Here is an 11,654-nt window from a genome sequence, read left to right on the forward strand (position 1 = left end):
CACACACCAAAACTGCAAAATATTAAAAATATTAAAAACCTTATAAATCTCAAATGAAGCACTGCAACCTACATAGCTTTAACAAAATCAAACTTTTGCAGGAAACGGCACACACACTTCATTCATATTACCAGATTTTTGTCTAACCAACTACACACTTTTGGGCAAAAAAAAAGCACTCATCTTTACTATGCTTTGCCATAATACTAAAAAATGTAGTCCAAATTGTAGAAAATTCTTCAGATTGTGCACATGCACAGAAATATTTGCAGATTCACATACATGCTGAAGAAACATTTCTTTTTTTTTAAATGTCACTAAACAAGTCAGTGCAACACATGCCCAGCAGATATATTTACATTGGACTGAACAAAAATATGCTCACAAAAACAGTAAACTGAAAAAGAAAATTGCATTCTCCCTCTTCCTCTCTCTGCAACATCTTTTCTGTTGTAATAAAAGGTGCTCACCTGTGTTCTTTTCATAGTGCTTACTTCCTGATTGAAGTGTAAACAATTAACCAATGATGTGTTTGGCCAGGTGGCTCATGTTTTGGCCAGTTAGCTCATGTAGTGTCATTTTGAATGGCATTGTTTTGAAATGGCAAACATGTGACTTAATGTTAGATTGTTGTGTCTTATGCAGAAAACCGTGTTAAGTGCCATTTTGAATTGCAAATTGTGGGTAAAGCAGAAAATGTGTTTAGACTTTAGGAGACTTGAGTAGAGGTTTTGCTCTCTGTGTGTCAGTTTAAATAACTGTGCTGTGTATGTCATTGTAAAAGTAGAAACACCGTAGTAAATATAACAAAATAAGGTCCTTTTTAGAGTGTATTGTTAATATTCATCTAAGTCATGAGTAGTATTAATCCATTACTTGTACTATAGGATTAGGGTTAGGAATAGGTTTGTTGGGTTATTTGCATGTAATTATGCAATTTGTAGTTATTATTACTATAGTATACGTGTAACATGGACACTATAAAATAAAGTGTTTCCAAAAATATTATATAATATAAAGTATATTAAACCCCGAACACATTCTCACCTGTGAAAGGGCTCTTATTGTGAGTGACGACCGTTCCAAGATGGCGGACACTCCGACGTGTCTGGAGTGGCTGAATGTGCCATCTACATATATCTATGGCTAAAACCATCCAGAACACATTATTAGCTGCATAGCCATAACAACCACATAGCAACATACTAAAAACCACATAGAAACACCCTGGCAACTATCCACAACAAACTAGCATCATTGAGAAGACATTTGTAGACCATGGTACACTTTGTATATAACCAGACAAAAACTAGTTATTAAAAGCATGTAATTTGTTAATGTGATTTTGCACATGGCTAAGAGTAAAGCAGAATAAAAAAAACGGAATATTCAGAATAAAAACAGAATAACGTAGATATGACGCAATTGACAGGCCACTCCCTCAGACGTCCCGGCTCCTTGGTTAAAATAGCAATTTTCTCACAATTTACAAATAGTTGGAAACATTTGGGATATTGTAAGAACTCAACTGAACAAAATATATAACACTGGCATGGTGGTTTTTGGATGCAAAAATACTACATAGGGCACCTTTAAATAATTATTTCAAAACCTCTAAAAAAATAATGTAAAAACAAAACAAATAGCATTCAGTTAGTCAGTAAGGGGGTAAGTCACTTATATATTCTATATAAAATATATTCTATTCAGTCGTGTTAGATGCAGTTGTTCATCCTAAATGTCTAAGCCTTGACAGCGTCTTATACAGGTGACCGTGAAGAACGTGAACAACTTTGTTGATCCTGGCACATAATTCCAATCAACCAATCAGATTTGAGGGGCAAGTTTACAGTTTATGTCAAGTTTAGACTTACAACCAAGGGTTAGATGCATCTACATTATTGTTATTCATCTATTATTTCCTTCTGATTTTAGGGACAATTAATGGGGTTAGCACTAGTTTTTCAGACATGAATGTTGTTCCAGGATTAACTCAAGAACATGTCTTACTTGGCAAAATCACAGTGACTGTCTGAGACAATAGGATTCTATAGAAGTTAATAATGTGTTTAACCTGTACCCTGCTGAACGCATTCATGTCCTGATTTTGCCTGTTCACACCAAATGATGATAACTATACAGATAAAGCACTGGCAAAAAAAAAAAAAAAAAAAAAACAGTTAAAAATTTTACCTTTTAAGGTACAGGCGGCCGTCACTGGGGTGGCACCCTTAAAGGGTTACTTCAGCGATTAGCATATGGCTTTGTATCAGTAGAAACCCCGGAGTATATTTGAATGATTGTATTCCCCCTCTCATATCCCCCTGAGACAAGAGATTTATGCAATTTGTTTCTGGAAAAATTCCTCCGATGACGCAAATATTGTCAATTTGCGTCATCGAAGGAATTTTTGGATGGAGGCTAAAGACTACAGCCAGCAGAGGGAGTCATTTATGCAGGTTTTCAACCCGCGCGTGGGGGATGGGAGATCTTACTCAAAGCTCAGCTCACAGCTGCAGGCATTCATTCATGGCTCCCAGCATACATTGCAACATAAAGTATGTCACCATTATTAAGATTCATAGGATGAGATTCTTAATATCTGTGAGCTTCTTTTACCCTTTTAGAATGTTTTAAAAAATCTAAATTTAGATCATCTGATATGTGACAAGAAAGTATTGTTGGTGAATATTCTTTATTATAATTTTTATTCAGTGTTGAGTTTAGTCAAACATTATTCTTCATGATACAGTTTGTTTATTGCTTCTTTTGTTTTGAACAATTATGTTTCGTTTACACTGCAAAAACCACAATCTCACATAAAAAAAAAAACTAGGACCGAACTGAGGAAAACAATGGTAAAGTTGTACCCTAAGAACCAATTGTGTACCTTTAAAGGTACAGTTATATGTTTTGTTTTGCAAAATTTTACCTCCACTGTACCTTTTGTTTCTGAGAGTGAAATATAGTTCGAAAGATCATATAAAATAAAGAATAGCACAGCACAGCTATAAGATAACGACACAGAGAAACAATATCGTTAGAATCACTTTCAGACGGATTTTATCCAGTTGATGAATGATGAAAGCTTAGTGCCTATGCTCCACAAGTAGGTTGTTAGCAAGATGAGAAAGACAGATTCTGGAGCGAGTTGGGGGAAGTGATGCAGACTGTTCCCAGAGGTGAGAGGTTAGTGATAGGGGCAGATTTGAATGGACATGTTGGGGAAAAGAATAGTGGGGAATAGGAAGTGATAAGCAGGTTTGATGAACCAGGAAAGGAATCCAGAAGGACAGAGGTTGGTAGACTTTGCTAAAAGTATGGAGATGGCTGTGGTGAACACGTACTTTCAGAAGAGGCAGGAACACAGGGTGACATATAAGAGTGGTGGCAGGAGCACAAGTGGACTATATTTTATGTAGACACTATAATCTGATGGAAATTAGCGATTGTAAAGTAGTGGTAGGTGAGAGTGTCGCTAGACAGCATGGTGGTGTGTAAGATGACTCTGGTGGTGAGGAAGATGAAGAGAGTAAAGGCAGAGCAGAAGACAAAGTGGTGGAAGTTGGAAAAGGAAGAGTGCTGTGTGATTTTCAGGGAGGAGTTGAGACAAGCTTTAGGCAGTCAAGAAGGGATTCCAGATAACTGGACTACTACAGCCAAAGTGTTTAGGTAGAAAGGTGCTAGGTGTGTCATCTGGAAGGAGGAAAGAAGACAAGGAGACTTGGTGGTGGAATGAGGAAGTCCAGGAGAGTATCCAGAGAAAGAGGTTAGGTAGGAAGAAGTGGGACAGTGAGAGAACGGAGTAAAGTAGAGAGCAATATAGGGTGATGCAGCGTCAGGTTAAGATAGAGGTAGCAAAGTTCAAACAGAAAGCGTATGAGGACAAGTATGCAATGTTAGATAGGGAAGGTGAGAGGGATGTGTATCGGTTGGCGAGGCAGAGGGATAGAGATTGAAAACGTGCAGCAGGTTAGTGTGAATAAAGATAGAGATGGAAATGTTTTGACAGGTGACAGGAGGGTGAGGGAAAGATGGAAGTAGTACTTTGAGGAATTGATGAATGAGGAAAATGACAGGAAGAGAAGAGTTGTAGAGGCAAGTATTGTTGACCAGGAAGTAGAAAGTATTAGCAAGGGTGAAGTTAGGACAGCTTTGAAGAGGATGAAGAGAGGAAAGTCAGTTGGTCCTGATGACATACCAGTGGAGGTATGGAAGTGTCTCGGAGAAATGGCAGTAGAGTTTTTAACTCGGTTGTTCAAGAAGGTTTTAGAGAGTGAGATGAGGCCTGAGGAATGGAGGAGAAGTGTTTTGGTGCCGTTTTTTAAGGGAGATGTGCAGAGTTGTGGAAACTACAGAGGTATTAAGCTGATGAGCCGTACAATGAAGCTGTGGGAAAGAGTAGTGGAAGCAAGGCTAAGGGGAGAAGTGGACATTTGTGAGCAGCAGTATGGTTTCATGCTAAGAAAGAGCACCACAGGTGCATTATTTGCTTTGAGAATGTTAATGGAGAAGTACAGAGAGGGTCAGAAAGAGCTGCATTGTGTCTTTGTAGATTTAGGGAAAGCATATGACAGAGTGCCAAGAGAGGAGCTGAGGTATGGGTCTGGAGTGGCAGAGAAGTATGTTAGAGTGGTGCAGGATATGTATGAGAGCAGTAGGAGAGTGGTAAGGTGTGCCCTAGGTGAGAAAGAGGACTTCATGCTGAAGGTGGGACTGCATCAAGGATCGGCTCTGAGCCTTCTTGTTTGCGGTGGTGATGGACAGACTGACAGATGAGGTCAGACAGGAACCTCCATGGACTATTATGTTTGCGGATGACATTGTGATCTGTAGTGAGAGCAGGGAGCAGGTGGAGGAAAGTCTAGAGAGGTGGAGGTTTGCTCTGGAGAGAAGAGGAATAAAGGTCAGTCGCAGCAAGACAGAATACATGTGTGTGAATGAGAGGGAACCAAGTGGAACAGTGAGGTTACAGGGACAAGAGGTAAAGAAGGTGCAGGATTTTAAGTACTTAGGGTCAACAGTCAAAAGCAAAGGGGAGTGTGGAAAAGAGGTGTAGAAGCGTGTGCAGGCAGGTTGGAATGGGTGGAGAAAAGTGTCAGGTCTGTTGTGTGATAAAAGTGTACCAGCAAGAATGAAAGGAAAGGTGTACAGGACAGTAGTGAGACCAGCGATGTTGTATGGTTTGTAGACAGTTGCACTGAGGAAAAGACAGGAGGAAGAGCTAGAGGTAGCAGAGCTGAAGATGTTGAGGTTCTCTTTGGGATGGACGAGGATGGATAGGCTCAGGAATGAGTACGTCAGAGGGACAGCATATGTGAAATGTTTTGGAGACAAAGTTAGAGAGGTCAGGTTGAGATGGTTTGGACATGTTTAGAGGAGGGAGAGTGAATATATCGGTAAAAGGATGCTGAGGTTAGCTGCCAGGCAGGAGGTCAAGAGAAAGACCAAAGAGGAGGTTTATGGATGTAGTGAAGGAGGACATGAAGGTAGTCTGTCTGAGAGAAGAGGATACAGAGGATAGGACTGGATGGAGGCAGATGATTCGCTGTGGCGATCCTTGAAGGGAACAGCCGAAAGAAGGAGAAGAATGATGAAAACACTGACAGATCAGAATCCATCCTACTGTAACGAGCTTAAGCATTTAAAACGGTTGACAAGCATGCATTTAAGTATGAACAGAACAATATCGTCTCCTGGTGGGGACGCTAATAATATAGTTATCTTTATAGTTATCAGTCTTGGTGTGAACAGGCCTTTATAAGTGTTTCTGTGTAAACATATTTTATTGATCCTGGAACAACACATCTGTCCCAAAATTTAGTCCTAACCATATTCCTCCCCCTAACCCTACCCATTAGTTATCCCTAAAATCCAAGGACAATGATAGGTGAATGACATAAATTGTAAACTAGTCCCTCAAATCCGATTTTTTGGAATTTTGACAAAGTCATTGATTCAGTAACATGTTGCACCTGGTGAAATCAGGTTCTACAGACACCCTGCACATTTCTCTAAATTACACGATAACACTGAAGAAACCATGTTATGAAATATGGCGATTTTTAGAGTCAAACTAGCTATCACAAACATCAAAGTTCAGTTTTTCCGTCATAAAAAGACAAGAAGCTCGTCAACGTTAAAGGTAGGCGGTGAAGTCAAAATATTACCCCTTAACTTTATTCGATATCTTCAGATTATAGAGAACTGCATGTCCTTTACATTTTCCCCAATTGAAGAGGACACTACTATGCATTTATTGAATAAATATCATGGGTCACTTGTTTAATGTATTTCAGCTGTCCCCCTACCAGTGAACATTACTTAAAATATAATTCCAAATCTGTTATTGTTCAGATTTCCACAGGTCATTTCGTTTTTGTTTGAGGAAGACGGCGTGAACTTGTCAAGTTGACAAATGACTGTCCATATACACATGCAGATACACACAGAGTCTTAAAGCAAAACTGTAACAGATACCCGAGTCTTTGCTGTGCAAAACAAACCAGACACTGGCGTGTGTTCAAGGGCCTATTGCATGCCGTGCATGTGTGTGTGTTTGTGCATGCTACTGCGATCTCTAGAAGTGATATGCCTGTTGTTCTTTTGCAGTCATGATTGGTAGTGCTGTAACTGTGATGACATGTGCTGCTGATATTTACTGAAGACCTCAGGGGCCGCTGCGCACATCTGGAGTCTAGACTCAGCGGCTCTACAGGCCTGAGACTCCCTCACTCTCTTCCTCTCTCTCTCGCCGCTGTCCGCTGTTTGCATAGCTGCTTGTGTTTAATTTAAATTAAAGTTGCCCCCCTTCAAGTGGTTAATTGATTCTAGCGATGAGGGACAAAGTAACTGGAGCCGAGTGTCCTTAAAACACACAGAGAGAAATATTATTATGAAGACTTACGCAAACCAGCCTGCAAGCATCTGTGTTTGTGAGAGAGAAACAATATGATTATCACAGGAATTGTTGGACTGAGAGGAGCCATATATTTTACTTAATGCATCGTTGTGTTTACAGAAACACTCACACAAAGGCTCTTGTTAGCTGCGGTGTAATGATGAATGCCGTGTCATTGTGGGTCGGTGCGGTTGCAGAGGTCTGTTTTACCTGTTAATCTCTTTATCCCCTCCCACCCGCTCTATAGCACACACACTGAGAGCTCCAAAACTTGACAGTAGTTTATTTTACAGACGCTCTCCGCCTTCTTCTGTCCTCCTTTTGAATTTGTGTTGAGCAGCTAAAATCATCACGCTCATACAGCATCAATGGGGAATATAATGGAGTGAAACATTTTATCCATTGCATATTCAAACTGCAAACATTTGTTTCTTAACTATATTTTTTGTCTCGTTTTTTTTTTTAAATATCTCTCCTTAGACTTTTTATTTATCTTTTAATTTAACTGATTTTCATTTCATTCATAATCCATTTTATCCAAATTTCAAATAGTTATTTATTTATTTGTTTAAACCTCATTACAAAATGTTGGGAAAAAAAGACTTAAAAAAACGTTTTAATACATAAAAAATAATATATATATATATATATATATATATATATATATATATATATATATATATATATATATATATATATATAAATATAAATATATATATATATATATATATATATATATATATAAATATATATATATATAAATATATATATACACACACACACACAGAGTATATAAATTGAACGCACACCCACCCACCCACAAACAAACACACTTTGCATGATAACACTGAAAGAAACCATGTTATGAAATATGGCAATTTTTAGAGACAGACCAAATATCACAAATATTTATTTAATATTTAAATAAGTTAACTTGCTTTTCACAAAATTTTCATGAGGTTTAAACAAATAAATATTTAATTAATAAATAACTGTTTGCCATTTAGAGAAATTGAGTTAATATAAAAATAATAATAAAAAATATATATATTTAAAAAAAAATCTAATATTTTTTAAATAGAAAGTCTCTTATGCTCACTTATTCGATAAAAAAATTAAGTAAAAATCAATAATAATTGTATTACAAATTATAATAGCTGTTTTCTATTTGATATATTTAAACTTTTTAATTTATTCCTGTTATGATGCAAAGCTGAATTTTCATGACTATATTTCCCCCAAGTTTTTAAAAAAATGAAAATGTAAGTCTTTATTATGACCTGATCAATTAAATGCATCCTTTCCTATCTGTTATCTTAAAAAAATGTACTGACTTTGTACTGACTTGACTTTTAAACACATTTTGGCAATTGTTTTAGAAACTATCTAATATGCTTTTAAGCATTTTATTGAATTTGCTGTTTGTATGTTTGCATTTTTGTATTCAATAAAAATGCACACATTTGCAGAAAAAAAACTCTAGTCTACTAATTTTTACTTTGGTTTATTTTTCCAAATGGCCCTCACAAGGAGCTAGTTCTGCATTCAAACCCTCAAAATGATGGAAAATCTGGTTGAAATGATCTTTGTGTGTTTGTGAGTGAGAGAGAGAGAGAGAGAGAGAGAGAGAGTGAGAGAGAAGGTATAAATGAACCCCTGATTTACAGCACGTCTTTAGGTACAGCCCCTCCTTGTTCCATGTTCACCCCTTCTCTCCTTTCTCTGCCCATAATAATGGACACGGTGTTTTTACGAGAGTACCAGACCAAACCCTATTCACACTGCAGCACTGAGTCGGCACTAAATGGCTCCGTTCAGCTTACTGCTATTAAACAGCTCATAAAAACTGGCCACACAACCGCTTGAGTCACACAGATGCAACTACGCAGCTCCTGATCCCAGCATGATGCGGTTTGAGACAGCTGGCTTTGTCTATTTGCCATCTAATGCATGATGGTTAGTTATCTAAAATGACCTGAATTAACCATAACCGTGTCATAATTTGACTTGGGTATTAAAACCAGTCACATGAAATGAAAGCGGCCTGCACACTGATAATAAAAAGATGCAAAGCCTGCCAGACTTTAAAGCTGATCATTACATGACTCCTTAACAAATAAATAAATGCAATACTGATTTGAGTTTCAATTATTTGATTATACGAGGAGAAAGACATACACGATCCATTAAACTAGCCCAGTGTGAGACAAAGGTCACGTAAAAAAAATATTGGACCAATCAGAATCAAGTATTCCAGAGAGCCGTGCAATAATAATAATTATTAGCGCCTTCTTTGAGGGTCGTGGCAATTCAGGTTCTTTCCCACCCTGCTTGCTTTCTCTTTCTTTGCTTTTTCTTTCAGTCTGACACACTGTGAGTGAAGGATATCAAATTCCCCTGAAAGCTCTCGGACAGGTGAGCACTGCTTTGGGTGACCTCCATCTCTCACATTACGGTGCTAAACTGCAACTCCCTGCTGTTCTCGATTACATGCGCACACACGCACACACACACAGGTGTGATCCTTACACATCATTCTGTTTTTGTTGTCACTGAGTATCATACATCACTAAGGCCAATAGTATTAAATTCCAGTGCCTGATCATACAAAAAGGGTTTTGTATGATCATTAATATAGTGTTTTGTGTGATATGTGTATACACTCTAAAAAATGCTGGGTTAAAAACGAAAACAAAAATGGACCAACCCAGCGATTGGGTTGTTTAAACCTAGCAATTGTTTTTTTTTAAACACAGTGATCGGGTTGTTTTAAGCAAACATTTACTCCAATCACTGGGTTTAAACAACCCAACCACTGGGTTTGTCCATTTTCAACCCAACTTGGTGTGTGTATACACACATCACTCAAAACAATGATCATATAAAACACTTTTTGTATGATCAGGCACTGGAATATATATATATATATATATATATATATATATATATATATATATATATATATATATATATATATATATATATATATATATATATAATATTGTGAAGTATTACAAATCAAATATAACTGTTTTTTTATTTTAATACATTTTAAAATATGATTTATTCCTGTGATGACAAAGCTGAATTTTTTGATACCAGTACCTGGTATCATTACTCCAGTTTTCAGTGTCACATGATCCTTCAGTAATCATTTTAATATGCTGATTTTCTGCTCAAACACATTTCTTATCAATGTTGAAAACAGTTGTGCTGCTTTTTGTTGTTGTTGTTGAAACGATTTGTTAGACTTATTTGATGACTAAAAAGTCTAAAAGACCACGATCAACACCATGTAATTTAATGCAAACATGCTAAATAAAATAACTAATTTATTTTAAACAAATTATACTATACAATGTTAATATTTGAAACACTTTAATGTACCTTGTTTTAATTGTAATTTTTTCAATGTTGTCACTTTCTGTGCATTTGATATTATTAATATAAAACTTAAAGACCTCATGGTGTCAATATTTTGATCAATAATGTTATATATTTTCACTGACAATATTTTGACTCCAGATGCTTTAGTAATTTGATAGTAGCTTCATTGTGAGCCAATGTAAAGAGGTACTGATATAATAATATTATTTTTTATATCACATTAATCTAAAGGACACATTGAGCAAAACCAGTCCCGTTGGACTCTCTGTGGGTAGTTGAGAGAGTAAACTACCAACAAAAGATTCCAATGTGCTCCTTAAGGAACCAGCAGCCTATATAATTACCTGTCTGCAGCAACCACACATTTGAAAGACAACAGCAGCTTTACAAAGTGATGGAAAAATAAATCAGAGGGAAAGCAGAGAAAGAGTAAGTGGGGGAAAAGAGAGGAAAAATTAATAACAGAAAGTTGATCTATGTAATCATCCTAGATAGGACAACTGTGCTATTGTGGTCAGAGTGGAACACTTGTGCTGAAGAGAAACCTCAAACAGTTTTCACAGGCTTTTTAACATGCTCTTATGAAGCACCTGCACTTTTCAGCTCTCACTGATGCATGAAATGATACTGACACATTCATTTTAAAGAGAGTCAAAGGATTTTTTTTGTGCCACATTCAAAAAGACAATACGTTTAGCATATGAGCAGACAAACGAGGAGGGTAGGTTGCATTGTAAATGGCAGTTTTACTTAGAGATTGGATATTTCTTCCTTCACCTGCAGTGACTCAGAAGTTATACTTCTCTTGTGGTTTTCCTCTATCTCCATCAGGGTTATGTAACACCAAGAGGGCAGTGTGTGTGTGTGTGTGTGTGTGTGTGTGTGTGTGTGTGTGTGTGTGTGTGTGTGTGTGTGTGTGTGTGTGTGTGTGTGTGTGTGTGAGTGAGTGAGTGAGTGAGTGAGTGAGTGAGTGAGTGAGTGAGAGAGAGAGAGAGAGAGAGAGAGAGAGAGAGAGAGAGAGAGAGAGAGAGAGAGAGAGAGAGAGAGAGAGAGAGAGAGAGAGAGAGAGAGAGAGAGAGAGAGAGTGTGTGTGTGTGTGTGTGTGTGTGTGTCTGTGCCAACCAGGTGCAACCATTCATTTCTGTCAGTCACACTATTTGTGATATAACTGCCATGCAATGGTCAGACCAGAGGATATCAGTAGCAAATGTCATTTAGGACAGGTCATTTACAACAAATAACGGAGTAGCCTATAATGGAACAACATTCTATTACAAGAAATTACATTATATTACTAGAGTTCGGTTCCTGGCTTCTGATTGGCTACAGCTTTCCAGCAGTCACCTGTTCGTGTCGCTAAGCAACT

The sequence above is a fragment of the Pseudorasbora parva genome, chromosome 22 (assembly GCF_024679245.1).
Source record: "Pseudorasbora parva isolate DD20220531a chromosome 22, ASM2467924v1, whole genome shotgun sequence".
NCBI lineage: Eukaryota > Metazoa > Chordata > Actinopteri > Cypriniformes > Gobionidae > Pseudorasbora > Pseudorasbora parva.